The 17,488-nt window shown below is 40.3% G+C and overlaps 2 long non-coding RNA genes across 15 annotated transcripts; both read left to right on the forward strand.

Annotated features, from left to right (window-relative positions):
- Nucleotides 1-1,139: 1,139 nt before the first annotated feature.
- LOC112555412 lies at nucleotides 1,140-2,137 on the forward strand. Of its 2 annotated transcripts, none has more exons than XR_003097496.1 (3): nucleotides 1,140-1,151; nucleotides 1,717-1,783; nucleotides 2,016-2,137. It is a non-coding gene; the product is annotated as an uncharacterized LOC112555412 (long non-coding RNA). The 2 variants fall into 2 exon arrangements; XR_003097497.1 differs by lacking the exon at nucleotides 1,140-1,151 and adding an exon at nucleotides 1,572-1,619.
- A 405-nt stretch (nucleotides 2,138-2,542) lies between these two features.
- Nucleotides 2,543-6,854, forward strand: LOC112555411. 13 transcript variants are annotated; one of them, XR_003097487.1, is made up of 8 exons: nucleotides 3,222-3,260; nucleotides 3,492-3,571; nucleotides 4,602-4,668; nucleotides 4,889-5,135; nucleotides 5,353-5,599; nucleotides 5,820-6,067; nucleotides 6,298-6,377; nucleotides 6,478-6,854. It is a non-coding gene; the product is annotated as an uncharacterized LOC112555411 (long non-coding RNA). The 13 variants fall into 13 exon arrangements; XR_003097489.1 differs by lacking the exons at nucleotides 3,222-3,260; nucleotides 3,492-3,571 and adding an exon at nucleotides 2,543-2,582; XR_003097486.1 differs by lacking the exon at nucleotides 3,222-3,260 and having other exon boundaries at nucleotides 3,366-3,571.
- Nucleotides 6,855-17,488: the final 10,634 nt, after the last annotated feature.

Below are 17,488 nucleotides of genomic sequence, written 5' to 3' on the forward strand. Positions count from 1 at the left end.
CCTTCCCAAACTAACTACCATCTGATATCTTGTTTGAGGGTTTGTGCTCCAATGGTTGTATGGATGTCTTTGAGTCAATTGTTCAATGTGTTTTGTATGGATATTTCTAATAATATTTTTTGCTTTTGAAATCACAGAAGTACGGTCTTGCTGGACATGGCAACGACAGGACAGCAGCTCTTACAGTGGATTGCATAACCAGGGACAAGAGGTAGCATGTGTTTCTCATTACTGTTTAAATTTTGATGTCTCAGGCCTGTATACCTCTTCACAGGCTACTTCTTCAGTCATTCAAATTGAGTACCAGCGATGAGAGACCCAGACATATTACAATAGAGGTGAGCATCAGTTAGGAGGACTGTATCGTCATAGTAAGAAAAAAATTAATGTGTTGTATCTTCACTAAAGACTAAAACCCATTCAACCTTAAAAAACCCATCTGGTATATCTGTGTTTGAGAATCTTTGCCTTCTCAATGAATGAAATTTGTAAGAGTGTCTTATGAGTCATTTGTTCAATGATATTTCTAATAATTTTGCTTTTGAATCACAGAAAAGCATGTCTTGCTGGATGAACCAGGACAGAACAGCCTCTATACAGTGTGAGCATAACCGGGAGAACGAGAGTAAGCATGTGTTCCTTGCATTAGCTTTTTATTTTGTATAACTTTTTTGTTGTTTTCTCTAATTTTGATTGTGTTCTCAGGCATGTATACTCTTCACAGGCTTTGACTTCTCAACTCTTCCAATTTATGTAAATACTGCACGCACACCCAACTCCACATGAGAACGACACACATATGACAATGTATTTTGGCAGAGATGAGATGTTACATCATTTTTTTGTAGGAGGATGTATCGTATCATAAGTAAGAAAAAAATTAAATGTTTTGTATCTTCACTAAAGCACTAACATTCTAACCTTGATAAACTAATACCATCTGTTATATCTGTGTTTGAGGTTTGTGCTTATCAATGAATAAAAATTTGTATGTTGCTGAGTCAATTTGGTATGTGTTTGTGATGAAATCTGTTGTATATTCTAATAATATTTTGCATTTTGAAATCACAGAAGCTATGGTCTTGCTGGACATGCAACCAAAACAGACAGCAGCTCTATACAGTGGATTGCATAACCAGGAGGAACGAGAGGTAGCAGTGTTTCTTTGCATTAGCTGTTTTATTTTGTTGCTTTTTTGTGTTTCTCTAATTTTGTGTTTCTCAGGCATGTATACCTCTTCACAGGCTACTTCTCAGACTCTTCAATTGATGTACCACAAGCGATGAGAGACCCAGACATATGACAATAAGGTGAGCATCATTTGTTAGGAGGATGTATCGTCAAAGTAAGAAAAAATTAAAATGTGTTTGTATCTTCACTAAAGACTAACATTCTAACCTTTAAACTAATACCATCTGTATATCTGTGTTTGAGGTTTTGTGCTTCTCAATGAATAAAAATTTGTATGTGGTGTCTTTGAGTCAATTTGTTCATGTGTTTGTATGGATATTTCTATAATATTTTGCTTTTGAAATCACAGAAGCTACCGGTCTTGCTGGACATGGCAACACAGGACAGCAGCTCTATACAGTGGATTGCATAACCAGGATGAACGAGATGTAGCATGTGTTTCTTTGCATTAGCTGTTTATTTTGTATATGCTTTTGTGTTTTCTCTAATTTTGATTGTGTTCTCAGCCTGTATACCTCTTCACAGGCTACTTCTCAGACTCTTCAATTGATGTACCACAAGCGATGAGAGACCCAGACATATGACAATAGAGGTGAGCATCATTTGTTAGGAGGATGTATCGTCATAGTAAGAAAAAAATTAAATGTGTTTGTATCTTCACTAAAGACTAACCATTCTAACCTTTAAACTAATACCATCTGTATATCTGTGTTTGAGGTTTTGTGCTTCTCAATGAATAAAAATTTGTATGTGTGTCTTTGAGTCAATTTGTTCATGTGTTTGTATGGATATTTCTAATAATATTTTTGCTTTTGAAATCACAGAAGCTACGGTCTTGCTGGACATGGCAACGACAGGACAGCAGCTCTATACAGTGGATTGCATAACCAGGGAGGAACGAGAGGTAGCATGTGTTTCTTTGCATTAGCTGTTTTATTTTGTATGCTTTTTTGTGTTTTCTCTAATTTTGATTGTGTTCTCAGGCATGTATACCTATTCACAGGCTACTTCTCAGACTCTTTTCAATTGATGTACACAAAAGCGATGAGAGACCCCGCAGACATATGACAATAGAGGTGAGCATCATTTGTTAGGAGGATGTATCGTCAAAGTAAGAAAAAAATTAAATGTGGTTTGTATCTTCACTAAAGACTAACCATTCTAACCTTTAAACTAATACCATCTGTATATCTGTGTTTGAGGTTTGTGCTTCTCAATGAATAAAAATTTGTATGTGTTTGTCTTTGAGTCAATTTGTCATGTGTTTGTATGGATATTTTCTAATATATTTTTTGCTTTTGAAATCACAGAAAGCTACGGTCTTGCTGGACATGGCAACGACAGGACAGCAGCTCTATACAGTGGATTGCATAACCAGGGATGAACGAGAGGTAGCATGTGTTTCTTTGCATTAGCTGTTTTATTTTGTATGCTTTTTTGTGTTTCTCTAATTTTGATTGTGTTCTCAGGCATGTATCCTCTTCACAGGCTACTTCTCAGACTCTCTTCAATTGATGTACCACAGCGATGAGAGACCTGCAGACATATGACAATAGAGTGAGCATCATTTGTTAGAGGAATGTATCGTCAAAGTAAGAAAAAAATTAAAGTGTTTGTATCTTCACTAAAGACTAACATTCTAACACTTAAACTAATACCAAAAATCTGTTATCTTTGTGTTTGGGTTGCATAACCAGCTTATCAATGAATAAAATGTATTCTCAGACTCTTCAATGTCTTCTGAGTCATTTAAATGTTCACTATGTGTTTGTATTTTGATATATTCTAATAATATTTTTAATATTTTGACTTTTGAAATCACAAGAAGCTACGGTCTTGCTGACATGCAACGACAGGACCAGCAGCTCTATACAGTGCATTGCATAACCAGAGGAAACAAGAGGTAGCATGTGTTTCTTGCATTAGCTGTTTATTTTGTATGCTATTAGCCTTTGTGTTTTCTCTAATTTTGATTTTTCTCCAGGCCTGTATACCTCTTCACAGCTATTCTCAGACTCTTCAATTGATGTACCACAAGCGATGAGAGACCCAGACATATGACAATAGAGGTGAGCATCATTTGTTAGGAGGATGTATCGTCAAAGTAAGAAAAAAATTAAATGTGTTTGTATCTTCACTAAAGACTAACCATTCTAACCTTTAAACTAATACCATCTGTATATCTGTGTTTGAGGTTTTGTGCTTCTCAATGAATAAAAATTTGTATGTGTGTCTTTGAGTCAATTTGTTCATGTGTTTGTATGATATTTCTAATAATATTTTTGCTTTTGAAATCACAGAAGCTATGGTCTTGCTGGACATGGCAACGACAGGACAGCAGCTCTATACAGTGGATTGCATAACCAGGGAGGAACGAGAGGTAGCATGTGTTTCCTTGCATTAGCTGTTTTATTTTGTATGCTTTTTTGTGTTTTCTCTAATTTTGATTGTGTTCTCAGGCATGTATACCTCTTCACAGGCTACTTCTCAGACTCTTCAATTGATGTACCACAAGCGATGAGAGACCCAGACATATGACAATAGAGTGAGCATCATTTGTTAGGAGGATGTATCGTCAGTAAGAAAAAAATTAAATGTGTTTGTATCTTCACTAAAGACTACCATTCTAACCTTTAAACTAATACCATCTGTATATCTGTGTTTGAGGTTTTGTGCTTCTCAATGAATAAAAATTTGTATGGTGTCTTTGAGTCAATTTGTTCATGTGTTTGTATGGATTATTTCTAATAATATTTTTGCTTGAAATCACAGAAGCTACGGTCTTGCTGACATGGCAACGACAGGACAGCAGCTCTATACAGTGGATTGCATAACCAGGGATGGAACAAGAGTAGCATGTGTTTCTTTTCATTAGCTGTTTTATTTTGTATGCTAATTTTGTGTTTTCTCTAATTTTGATTGTTTCTCAGCCTGTATACCTCTTCACAGGCTAGCTTCTCAGACTCTTTCAATTGATGTACACAAGCGATGAGAGACCCAGACATATGACAATAGAGGTGAGCATCATTTGTTAGGAGGATGTATCGTCAATAGTAGAAAAAAATTAAATGTGTTTGTATCTTCACTAAAGACTAACCATTCTAACCTTTAAACTAATGCCATCCGTATATCTGTGTGAGTTTTGTGCTTCAATGAATAAAAATTGTATGCGTTCTTTGAGTCAATTTGTTCATGTGATGGATATTTCTAATAATATTTTTGCTTTTGAAATCACAGAAGCTACGTCTTGCTGGACATGCAACGACAGACAGCAGCTCTATACAGTGGATTGCATAACCAGGGAGGAACAGAGGTAGCATGTGTTTCTTTGCATTAGCTGTTTATTTTGTATGCTTTTTTGTGTTTCTCTAATTTTGATTGTGTTCTCAGGCCTGTATACCTCTTCACAGGCTACTTCTCAGACTCTTCAATTGATGTACCACAAGCGATGAGAGACCCAGACATATGACAATAGAGGTGAGCATCATTTGTTAGGAGGATGTATCGTCATAGTAAGAAAAAAATTAAATGTGTTTGTATCTTCACTAAAGACTAACCATTCTAACCTTTAAACTAATACCATCTGTATATCTGTGTTTGAGGTTTTGTGCTTCTCAATGAATAAAAATTTGTATGCGTGTCTTTGAGTCTGTTTGTATGGATATTTCTAATAATATTTTTGCTTTTGAAATCACAGAAGCTACGGTCTTGCTGGACATGGCAACGACAGGACAGCAGCTCTATACAGTGGATTGCATAACCAGGGAGGAACAAGAGGTAGCATGTGTTTCTTTGCATTAGCTGTTTTATTTTGTATGCTATTTTTGTGTTTTCTCTAATTTTGATTGTGTTCTCAGGCCTGTATACCTCTTCACAGGCTACTTCTCAGACTCTTCAATTGATGTACCACAAGCGATGAGAGACCCAGACATATGACAATAGAGGTGAGCATCATTTGTTAGGAGGATGTATCGTCATAGTAAGAAAAAAATTAAATGTGTTTGTATCTTCACTAAAACTAACCATTCTAACCTTTAAACTAATACCATCCGTAATCTGTGTTGAGGTTTTGTGCTTCTCAATGAATAAAATTTGTATGCGTGTCTTTGAGTCAATGTTTGTATGATATTTCTAATAATATTTTTGCTTTTGAAATCACAGAAGCTACGGTCTTGCTGGACATGGCAACGACAGGACAGCAGCTCTATACAGTGGATTGCATAACCAGGGAGGAACAAGAGGTAGCATGTGTTTCTTTGCATTAGCTGTTTTATTTTGTATGCTATTTTTGTGTTTTCTCTAATTTTGATTGTGTTCTCAGGCCTGTATACCTCTTCACAGGCTACTTCTCAGACTCTTCAATTGATGTACCACAAGCGATGAGAGACCCAGACATATGACAATAGAGGTGAGCATCATTTGTTAGGAGGATGTATCGTCATAGTAAGAAAAAAATTAAATGTGTTTGTATCTTCACTAAAGACTAACCATTCTAACCTTTAAACTAATACCATCTGTATATCTGTGTTTGAGGTTTTGTGCTTCTCAATGAATAAAAATTTGTATGCGTGTCTTTGAGTCTGTTTGTATGGATATTTCTAATAATATTTTTGCTTTTGAAATCACAGAAGCTACGGTCTTGCTGGACATGGCAACGACAGGACAGCAGCTCTATACAGTGGATTGCATAACCAGGGAGGAACAAGAGGTAGCATGTGTTTCTTTGCATTAGCTGTTTTATTTTGTATGCTATTTTTGTGTTTTCTCTAATTTTGATTGTGTTCTCAGGCCTGTATACCTCTTCACAGGCTACTTCTCAGACTCTTCAATTGATGTACCACAAGCGATGAGAGACCCCAGACATATGACAATAGAGGTGAGCATCATTGGTTAGGAGGATGTATCGTCATAGTAGAAAAAATTAAATGTGTTTGTATCTTCACTAAAGACTAACCATTCTAACCTTTAAACTAATACCATCTGTATATCTGTGTTTGAGGTTTTGTGCTTCTCAATGAATAAAAACTTGTATGTGTGTCTTTGAGTCAATTTGTTCATGTGTTTGTATGGATATTTCTAATAATATTTTTGCTTTTGAAATCACAGAAGCTACGGTCTTGCTGGACATGGCAACGACAGGACAGCAGCTCTATACAGTGGATTGCATAACCAGGGAGGAACGAGAGGTAGCATGTGTTTCTTTGCATTGGCTGTTTTATTTTGTATGCTATTTTTGTGTTTTCTCTAATTTTGATTGTGTTCTCAGGCATGTATACCTCTTCACAGGCTACTTCTCAGAGTCTATCTTCAATTGATGTACCACAAGCGATGAGAGACCCAGACATATGACAATAGAGGTGAGCATCATTTGTTAGGAGGATGTATCGTCAAAGTAAGAAAAAAATTAAATGTGTTTGTATCTTCACTAAAGACTAACCATTCTAACCTTTAAACTAATACCATCTGTATATCTGTGTTTGAGGTTTTGTGCTTCTCAATGAATAAAAATTTGTATGTGTGTCTTTGAGTCAATTTGTTCATGTGTTTGTATGGATATTTCTAATAATATTTTTGCTTAACTCATTGCTTACTGGGGCGATTTTTGGAGCTCAACTCCCGCCGTACGCACGGAAATTCACCAATTTCAAAAAATCATAAAAAAATAACTGTTACAGATAGAAAAAAATTTAAACTAATAATACGAGATCAAACAGTGTGAAACAAAACTGTTTACATCTGAATCCTTCATGAACAGTCACTTATTAGGTAATCCAAAGCAAATTAGGTAGGTATCATGGATTTTTAAAAAAAATTTCAAACAGGGTTGCGCAGGATATATTATGCTAGCACAAGTTACACTGCCATCACACTTTGATAACCGCATATAAACTTGAAATGAATAAACATTGTTCTTGTCAAAATAAAAAATCAGATTGATGCATTTAATAATAATATCGGTATGCAAAGAAGGTACAGAGCCGCGCGACGACGCTTCATGACGGAGCACCGAATGCCTACATAGCAAATGTTCACCGGTGTTTTAAAAAAATTATATCTGTTAAACTACACAAACGACAAATATATGCGATACGCCGTTTAAAAGAGCTTAAAAACATTTGTGTGATGTTAAATTCAAGAATTATAGGTCCTGATTTCTTGTAGTAAACTCACATCAAAGAAAGTAACTGTATTGGGCAGATTTTTCCAAACGTATCGGAAGGTAACACAAGACAGAAATTAAGAAAATTTTTTTTACATAATATATACAAGCATAAAGTACCAACCAAGATCATATTTTAATTGAATAAACATTAGAATTTAAATATTATTTACTGTTTACTTCTCATTTTCTGTTGTACAAATCCACGACTCTTCCCCCCCCCCCAACGAATGTAATATGGCGCCAGAAGGAAAACGCAAGCGAGGCCGGCCCAAGAACACCTGGCGACGAACTGTGGAGACAGAGATGAAGACCCTAAACCACAGCCGGGGTACTGTGGGGAAGTTAGCCCAGGATAGATAAAAGTGGAGGACCTTTGTCGCTGCCCTACGGCATAACGGGCGGTAACACGATCGGTTGACCTTTTCACCCTTTAAAGGGAAGTAATCGCTGGAGGAACAAGTCCTAAAGGTTCCCCGTGTTTTCTCCCTTATTCGTTCATTTACGCGCAGGTTGACCTTTTCACCCTTTAAAGGGAAGTAATCGCTGGAGGAACAAGTCCTAAAGGTTCCCCGTGTTTTCTCCCTTATTTATTCGTTCATTTACGCGCAGGGTTGCGAATTGTACTGACACCATATGCGATGGCAGCGTATTACCAGATAGATGCCGTTTTTTGGGACGCCGGTGATGGACACGTAAGCTATGTGTTAACGTGAAAGAAATAGAACGATGGGAGAATAGAAAGATAAAACACAAGATAAATGCACTGACACTTAGCCGACTGGACAGACGATCCGGTAATCCAATTCGTGGCGTTGTAGATAGTATCCGTTTGCTATCCACATACACGCATAGATGACCGGTGGCACAGCTACAGGTTACAAGTCCTGTACTTCAAATGCTCCGCATAACTCTAGCCTTGGGCATGGGAAGTGTCGGCGACTGTTACGCACGAGATGCCTCTACGTCCAGAATGTCCTCTTACACAGATTTTTTTTTCTTCTACGCCAGGGGTGTCAAACTCAATTACCCAGGGGGCCAAATCTCACATTGTCCACAAGGTGGCGGGCCGAAGGTTATTATTTAAGTCCGATAACTTTTTATTGAACAGTAAAATACTAAACTTTTTGTTATTAATTTTGTGTAAACAAAATCATACATTAAAACAAAATTAAAGTAATAACAAACCAAGGCTTAGCAGTTTTTCTTCTTAATTTACTTTGTCAAAAGTGGACGTTTGACATTTTTTCTTGGCAAACAAGTTCGTTTATGTTTGGAGTAAGTTTCTGTGTTGTGGCGATTCTCAGGATGGACTGCAAGTGTACATCAGTAAGACAACTCCTGTGTGATGTTTGCTGATCTTCATCACAGAGAAAAGTTGCTCTCACAAATATGTACTGCCAAACATGCTCAAGATTCGAGCCTAGTCACCCTTTGATCTCCGACCGTTTCAGGGAAGTCAACAGGTACTAAAAGTCTTCGACCCGCGGCCCGTGTTCAGGACAGGGTGTCCGTCTCAAAGGTCAGATTTATGGGCCCCGCCTTCACCATCCCTTCTGGTCAGCAACAGGAGCGGTGGTAACTTGACCAGTGCACTGTTGGTGGTCTGTACAAACTTCACTAAACTCATCCCATCTCTTGCTGTCCTTGACGGAACTTTTCTGTTGTTTGCCTTCTACTTGTCGCCGGGCCATTAACAATGATTAACTAAACTTTCGCGGGCCAGGTAAAATTTCATGGCGGGCCGGATGTGGCCCGCAGGCCGGGTGTTTGACACCCCTGTTCTACGCTTTTCCTTCTTACACCTTTCCTTATCTTCTTCAGTATCCATCTTCTCCTCATCTTTCTTCATCTCCTTTTCCTGCCTTCTCCAGTGTCTCTGCTCCTGATTTCTCTTGACCTTCTACCGGGTTAGACGATTTGGTGGATTATAAATCACTGTTTGCGCTATCTGGACAAACTGATTTTCAAACTTCTCACTGTTAATCTTTTCTGTAAGAGCCGGCGTATATCCTTTATCCATCACCGCTCGAGAGAATACACTGTTGCGGGGTGACGTCCTCTGAAATGCCGCAAAAACCTGCTCGCGTCGGGAAAGAATCCCGGCCAGGAGAAGTCGTTCGCCACTTTGTATTTAGTCTTTCTGACTCCGAGGTGACCAGCCATAGGGGTGTCGTGCGCCAAACGCACCACGACTTGGTGTACCGCCTTCCCTTCTTTGATGTGAATATTCCTTTCCTCCACCGGTAGATGGCTTCTGGCTTCGTCGCTCGACTTTCGCCTCCCTGCTTTTTTTTTTTTTGTCGTTCGCCTCTTTCACACTTGGAGACCAGCTCTTGATATGAAACTGGGTGGTCTTCTGTAGAGACTCCACTGGCCCGTACAGCTTGTTGTGCAGGGTCTCCGACTGTTGCCACGTCTCTTTCCTCAGGGTACGGAGATTCCTACAGTCCTGTAGGATGTGTTCTACAGTCTGGTCTGCCTCTCCACATGAGCATCTCGGGGACGGCCCTTCTTTGATGTGGACTCTAATGTTCCTTTCCTCCACCGGTAGATGGCTTCTGGCTTCGTCGCTCGACTTTCGCCTCCCTGCTTTTTTTTTTTTGTCGTTCGCCTCTTTCACACTTGGAGACCAGCTCTTGATATGAAACTGGGTGGTCTTCTGTAGAGACTCCACTGGCCCGTACAGCTTGTTGTGTAGGGTCTCCGACTGTGGCCACGTCTCTTTCCTCAGGGTACGGAGATTCCTACAGTCCTGTAGGATGTGTTCTACAGTCTGGTCTGCCTCCACATGAGCATCTCGGGGACGGCCCTTCTTTGATGTGGACTCTAATATTCCTTTCCTCCACCGGTAGATGGCTTCTGGCTTCGTCGCTCGACTTTCGCCTCCCTGCTTTTTTTTTTTGTCGTTCGCCTCTTTCACACTTGGAGACCAGCTCTTGATATGAAACTGGGTGGTCTTCTGTAGAGACTCCACTGGCCCGTACAGCTTGTTGTGCAGGGTCTCCGACTGTGGCCACGTCTCTTTCCTCAGGGTACGGAGATTCCTACAGTCCTGTAGGATGTGTTCTACAGTCTGGTCTGCCTCTCCACATGAGCATCTCGGGGACGGCACGAGGTGCAACTTCCTGTGTAGGTGGTGAAGCAGCCTGTTGTGCCCGGTCCTGAGGCGGAAGATAGCGACCTGGTCCGGTCTGGACAGCTGATGTCCAGTGGTTGCTGTGGCCTGTACAGAGACTTAATGATGGTTTTCATCTCTGAAATGTTGACTGCATTGTCTTCTTGCTCGTCCTCTGCACCCAACTTAGCCATCCTGTCAGCTTCCTTATTCCCATCTATCCCGCAGTGTGATGGGATCCACTGCAGAGCCGTTCTGAGGCACTTGATGTTTAGCAGCGCGGCTTCCAGGTCTGGCAGTTTGTTATTGTTGACTGCCTGCAGCACCGACAGAGCATCGGTCAGAAAGACAACCTGTCATGGTCTGCTCTGCTGCTGATGATGTTTGCTGCGTGGACCAGGGCTTCTACTTCAGCTCTATAGTTTGTACAGTGGAGGCCAGTTGGTATTGCTGCTGCCTGCCACTGTCCATTTGGGAACTGGATGTACACGCCGGCCCCTTCCCTCTGGATAGCGTCTGTGGCTGACCCGTCTGTGTAGGCCCTTATCCATGATTCCTGGGGGTACCTTTCTTCTAGCATGGCTAGCGTCAGGGCTCTCTTGCTCACGTCGCTATGCTCATCCTGTTGTGAGGTGAGGAACTGTGGTGCAGATGGTAATGTTCCCTATTCTGTCTTTCCAAGGAGGAGGATCGAGGTAGAGAGTCGGTACCTGGACCTGTGCAGGAAGCTTTGTTTGGTATTTTCTGTGTAGTGCCTGCGTCTCTCACACAAAGCTGGATCTTTTCAGCCTTCCCGAGGACAGCTGTTTCTGTCTGGCACTCATCAGGTGGTTTTCACTGTGCCTGTACTTGGTGGCCTGCACTAGTGCTTTGCATTCCCTTCTCTTGTTTAATGGGGGTATGCCTGTTATCTGCTCCATCTTGTCTATTGGCGTAGATCTCATGGCGCCTGTTATGACTCTCAGTGCTTGGTTCTGCACCTTGTCCAAAGTCTGAAGGTGTGACTTGGCTGCTGTCATCCAGGTGCTTGATCCGTACTCTAGGTGTGGTCTTACAGTACCTTGGTACACGGTCTTCAGGATCTTTTCGTTGGCGCCCCAGTGTGTTCCTGCCAGCTTTCTCATGATGTTCAGCTTTCTTCTGGCTTTTGCTTCTGCGTTTAGGATGTGTTGCTTCCATGTCAATCTTTTGTCAAAAGTGACTCCCAGGTACGTCTACTGGTCTTCAAGTGTCAGTGGAGCGTCTCCCAACTTTAGTTTGCCAGCTTGCGCTTTGGTGGAGAGAGAGAAAAGAGTGGCTGTTGTCTTGTCACGGTTGATGGTAACGCACCAGTTGTCTGCCCAGGCTGCCACTTTGTCTAGTGCAAGCTGCATCCTGTAGGTTTCTGTTGTTGCATATTCTTCTGAGCACCATATGACCAGGTCATCTGCATACAGTGCTGCTTGGACTCCCCTTGGAAGCCCTGCTTGGTGCTATGACTTTCGGCCAGTTTGCGTAAACGAACAAGGGTGGGGAAGACTGGATCCTTCATGAGCAGTGGATCCGTGGAAATATAGTGTCCAACTTTACCATCGGAATTGGGAATGTCCGCTTTTCTGACGACGAGGCTAAAGTGACTTCAACTGTCTTGTCTGCAACGCTCAGGCACCAGGTCTGACTGCATAACCGTGATTGAAGCGGCAGTGTCTCTCTGTGCAGCCACCTTTTGACCTTCAATAATTACTTCACACTCGAATGAGAATGGTATTTCACAACAAGCTGCGCACAACACTTTATAATCACTCTCCTTGTGATTGGTTGTGTAAGGAAAGTCTTGGATCACTACAGCCGCTTTCTGATGTATCTGCTTGTAGTTTCTCCACATATGAAGCAGGTTATCTTCCTTGCTCCCTCTTTGTAGCGTTGGAATTCTCTCGTTGGCATCGATCTAGCTTTGCTGTTTGATACAGACTTTGTTTCTTCCTGTGGCTTCTCTTTGGGTTCGAATCTCTTCACCATCTCGTTAAGGTTGTAGGTTGCCTGTTTAGCAGATTCAACACCAGCGCATGTTTCAGCGCTCTGGCTGGTTCGTGTTCCACGATGAACCTCGCTTGTCAAACTCAATTACCCAGGGGGCAATGTCACATCGTACACAAGGTGGCGGGCCGAAGGTTATTATTTGTCCGATAACTTTTTATTGAACAGTAGAAAACTAAACATTTTTTTATTAATTTTGTGTAAACAAAATCATACATTAAAACAAAATTAAAGTAATAACAAGCCAAGGCTTAGCAGTTTTTCTTCTTAATTTTTTTGTCAGAAGTGGACGTTTTGACATCTTTTCTTGGCAACAAGTTTGCTTATGTTTGCAGTAAGTTTCTGTGTTGTGGAGATTCTCAGGATGGACTGCAAGTGTACATCAGTAAGACGACTCCTGTGTGATGTTTTGTTGATCTTCATCACAGAGAAAAGTTGCTCACACAAATATGCTCCATGTTGAGGACTTTAGCACACAACTATTCTTGGTGTATAATGCAGTGATATGCTATCAACAGCCCACTGCAATTTTCTTGGATATGTGACCGCATCCTTGCAACTAGTTTACTCTTTCGGCCGCAACTCTTTACAAACTCTCCCTCACTGAATGGCCGGGCTGACAGCGACCTCCTCTGCCACAATAAAACTTGCTCTCACAGCAGCTTCACTTTGTGATGTTGTTATAGTGAACAATGTCTGCTGTCATCTCAGATTCCTCTTAAGTTCTTCCACTTTCTTTAGCTTCTGTTCTGCATTCAGGCTTTTGAACTTGTCCTGATGTTTAGGCTCGTGTTCAGGCCAGCGTGTCCCTTGTGGGCCGGGTGTTTGACACCCCTCGTCTAGAGGAAGACCTGCGATAAACTTTTCTTGTAGGAACGTGTCTTATTTCTTCATAGGTACTTTTCCTTCCCGCTAGTTCTTGCCACCTGGATAATCACAATTTCGTCCTGTATTTTCTTGGTGCATGTGAACCTTTTCAGGTACTCGTCTGCTGTCAGACGAAATCTGTTGAGCAGGGCCTTCTCTAAGATGTCGGTGTTACGCTCTGTGACGGTTCGATTGGTGATAAATGAGGAAGAGAATGGGTTAGTTGAAGATTCCCCCGATCTCCGTCTGTCGGTAACTTGGCTCGTTAAATAAAATGTAGAATCTGCGATGTCAACTCTCCGGTAGCAAAGTCACTTCAATCACCGTGTGAACACACAAAAAACAACTTTATTTAATACTTCATACAGCAGTTTACACTGTAATATATACTCTACGCTTTGTGTCAATGTTTGAACCACTCAAACGCTGAAACAACATAGCAGGCTAACAGCCACACAGGCTTACTACAGCTTCGTACTTTCAATTCACGAAGAATACTAAATTCCCGAACATTCGACCACACAGGCCTACTACTGCTTCAGACTTCCAACTCACGAAGAATACTAAATTCCCCAATATTCGACCATTGTCGAGTCAATGTTCACTCATCTGTGTACGTTACACCACTCTTCCAGTTTCTGGACCTCCGCTCCTCTCCTGTTTCCTCTAGATGCTAAAGTAAAAGAAAATGATGCGACTGACGTCAACACTGCTATTCCAAGGTCACATACCTTCGCCGGCGGCCTCGCACAGACAAAACATGAAATTAGTAACCCTCCTACACCCAGAATTTTCTCACGGCCCATACGATGGCTAAACACTCTTTCTCGATAGAATCTTCTCTCGGCCCTATTCAGCTTTCTACTTGCGTAGTAGACGGAATAGTTTTCCTTTGTGTTCCTGCATCAAAACCGTTCCCAATCCCTGTATCCGACGCAACGGTGCTCAAGATGTACCTCTTGGAAGGATCTGGTAGCCACAACACGGTGTCACTGGTCAGGAATTTCTTAACGGAGACAAAAGCTCGCTCTTATGCTTCACTCCACTCGAGTAAATTTGGCTGTCCTTTCTGTAAAAGATCCGTGAGAGGTGCCGTCACTGCTGCAAAGTGAGGCATGTACTCACGATACAAAGATGCCAGGCCAAGGAAGGAACATAACTGCTTTTTATTTTGCGGCAGTGGCAAGTCTCTGATCTTGACATTGTCCTCGTGCACTCCCTTCACTCCGCACTGAAGACGGATACTCGATAAAATCTACGTCATCAGTGCCGAGTATACAATTACTGGGCCTGGCAGTTAGAATGTTCTCGGCGATGCGACCAAGCAGCCCACGGACCACGCGGTGATGATCTTTCCAAGTCTGGGTGTGAACCAATATATCGTCCGATTAATATACTATACCCTCCAAGTTGTGTGGTATCTTCTTTAAGCCCCTCCTCAGCGTCGCATCTGAATTCTTCATTCCAAATAGTGTTTGGGTCCCTTACGAAAGCTTCGAAGGTTTATCATCCAAATTGTAGCCATTTCCAGAAAATGCATTTGAATTTTTTTTTTTCTTTTTTCTTTCCTGCTGACTGAGTTTTACTCTGGAAGCCTACAATAGTTTTTGAAACTGCATCAATCAACAACGTGTACAAAACTGCATCAACCAAAAGGGAGAGACATCGGAAATCACTGCAATTTACTAGTTCTTGGAAAATTCGATGGGGGGACGTGGCACAAGGAGGGGTGGTACAGCAAAAAAAATAGAGCTCGCCCGTGCCGATCGGGTGAACCTTCCGCACGTGGAAACCGAGGAATCGGTTGCAGAGCGAAAAGCAAGCGCCGTTTAGCATGCACGTAATTGCAATGATAAGACATTAGTGTGTTGTAAATTGTATTGTTACATGTCATGTTGGATGTTTCAACTTTCTGACTGAGCCTTAGTAAAACTCGGTGTTCAGGAGAAGAATGTTTCTCGAAACATCCAAATGATAGCCATCAGGAAAGAACTTTCTAGAAAGTTCGATTGAAATTTTTTTTTTTCCTCCTGCTTACTGAGTTTTGACCTTGAAGTCTACAATAGTATATGAAACTGTATTAGTCAACAAAGGTGTATGAAACTGCATCAACCAAAAGGAGATACATTGGAAATGACTGCAATTGCTTGGAAAACCTTCCTGCCTTAGGAAAACTCGGTGTATGGGAGAAAAAGATTTTTTCAAAACATCCAAATTGTAGCCATCAGGAAAGAACTTTGTAGAAAGTTTGATTGAATTTTTTTTTTTTTTCCTCCTGCTTAATGAGTTTTACATTAGAAATGACTGCAATTGTTTTGAAAACCTTCCTGCTAGGGTAAAACTCCGTGTTGGTGAGAAACCGATTTTTTCAAAACATCCAAATTGTAGCCATCAGGAAAGAACTTTGTAGAAAGTTCGATTGAATTTTTTTTTTCCTCCTGCTTACTGAGTTTTACTCTGGAAGTCTGCAATAGTATATGAAAGTGTATCAGTAAACAAAGGTGTATGAAACTGCATCAACCAAAACTTTCTAAAAAAAACTCCGTGCTTAGGAGAAAAAGATTTTTTCAAAACATCCAAATTGTAGCCATCAGGAAAGAACTTTGTAGAAATTTCGATTGAATTTTTTTTTTTCCTCCTGCTTACTGAGTTTTACTCTAGAAGTCTGCAATTGTATATGAAACTGTATCAGTCAACAAAGCTGTATGAAACTGCATCAACCAAAACTTTCTAAAAACTCCGTGCTTAGGAGAAAAAGATTTTTTCAAAACATCCAAATTGTAGCCATCAGGAAAGAATTTGTAGAAAGTTCGATTGAATTTTTTTTTTCCTCCTGCTTACTGAGTTTTACATTGGAAATGACTGCAATTGTTTGGAAAACTTTTCTGCCCTAGTAAAACTCCGTGTTCGGGAGAAAAAGATTTTTTCAAAACATCCAAATTGTAGCCATCAGGAAAGAATTTCTAGAAAGTTCGATTGAATTTTTTTTTTCCTCCTGCTTACTGAGTTTTACATTGGAAATGACTGCAATTGTTTGGAAAACTTTTCTGCCCTAGTAAAACTCCGTGTTCGGGAGAAAAAGATTTTTTCAAAACATCCAAATTGTAGCCATCAGGAAAGAATTTCTAGAAAGTTCGATTGAATTTTTTTTCTTTTCCTCCTGCTTACTGAGTTTTACTCTGGAAGTCTACAATAGTATATGAAACTGTATCAGTCAACAAAGGTGTATGAAACTGCATCAACCAAAACTTTCTAAAAACTACGTGTTCAGGAGAAAAAGATTTTTTCAAAATATCCAAATTGTAGCCATCAGGAAAGAACTTTCTAGAAAGTTCGATTGAATTTTTTTTTTTTCCCCCTCCTGCTTAATGAGTTTTACATTGGAAATGACTGCAATTGTTTTGAAAACCTTCCTGCCTTAGGAAAACTCGGTGTACAGGAGAAAAAGATTTTTTCAAAACATCCATATTGTAGCCATCAGGAAAGTACTTTGTAGAAATTTGATTGAATTTTTTTTTTTTTTTCCTCCTGCTTAATGAGTTTTACATTGGAAATGACTGCAATTGTTTGGAAAATCTTCCTGCCCTAGTAAAACTCAGTGTTCGGGAGAAAAAGATTTTTTCAAAACATCCAAATTGTAGCCATCAGGAATGAACTTTGTAGAAAGTTCGATTGAATATTTTTTTTTTTGTTTTCCTCCTGCTTACTTGAGTTTTACTCTGGAAGTCTACAATAGTATATGAAACTGTATCAGTCAACAAAGGTGTATGAAACTGCATCAACCAAAACTTTCTAAAAACTACGTGTTCAGGAGAAAAAGATTTTTTTCAAAATATCCAAATTGTAGCCATCAGGAAAGAACTTTCTAGAAAGTTCGATTGAATTTTTTTTTTTTTCCCCCTCCTGCTTACAGAGTTTTACATTGGAAATGACTGCAATTGTTTTGAAAACCTTCCTGCCCTAGTAAAACTCCGTGTTCGGGAGAAACCGATTTTTTCAAAACATCCAAATTGTAGCCATCAGGAAAGAACTTTGTAGAAAGTTCGATTGAAATTTTTTTTTTTTTCCCCCTCCTGCTTACTGAGTTTTACTCATACAATATAGTATACAATAGTATATGAAACTGTATCAGTCAA

The sequence above is a fragment of the Pomacea canaliculata genome, linkage group LG14 (assembly GCF_003073045.1).
Source record: "Pomacea canaliculata isolate SZHN2017 linkage group LG14, ASM307304v1, whole genome shotgun sequence".
NCBI lineage: Eukaryota > Metazoa > Mollusca > Gastropoda > Architaenioglossa > Ampullariidae > Pomacea > Pomacea canaliculata.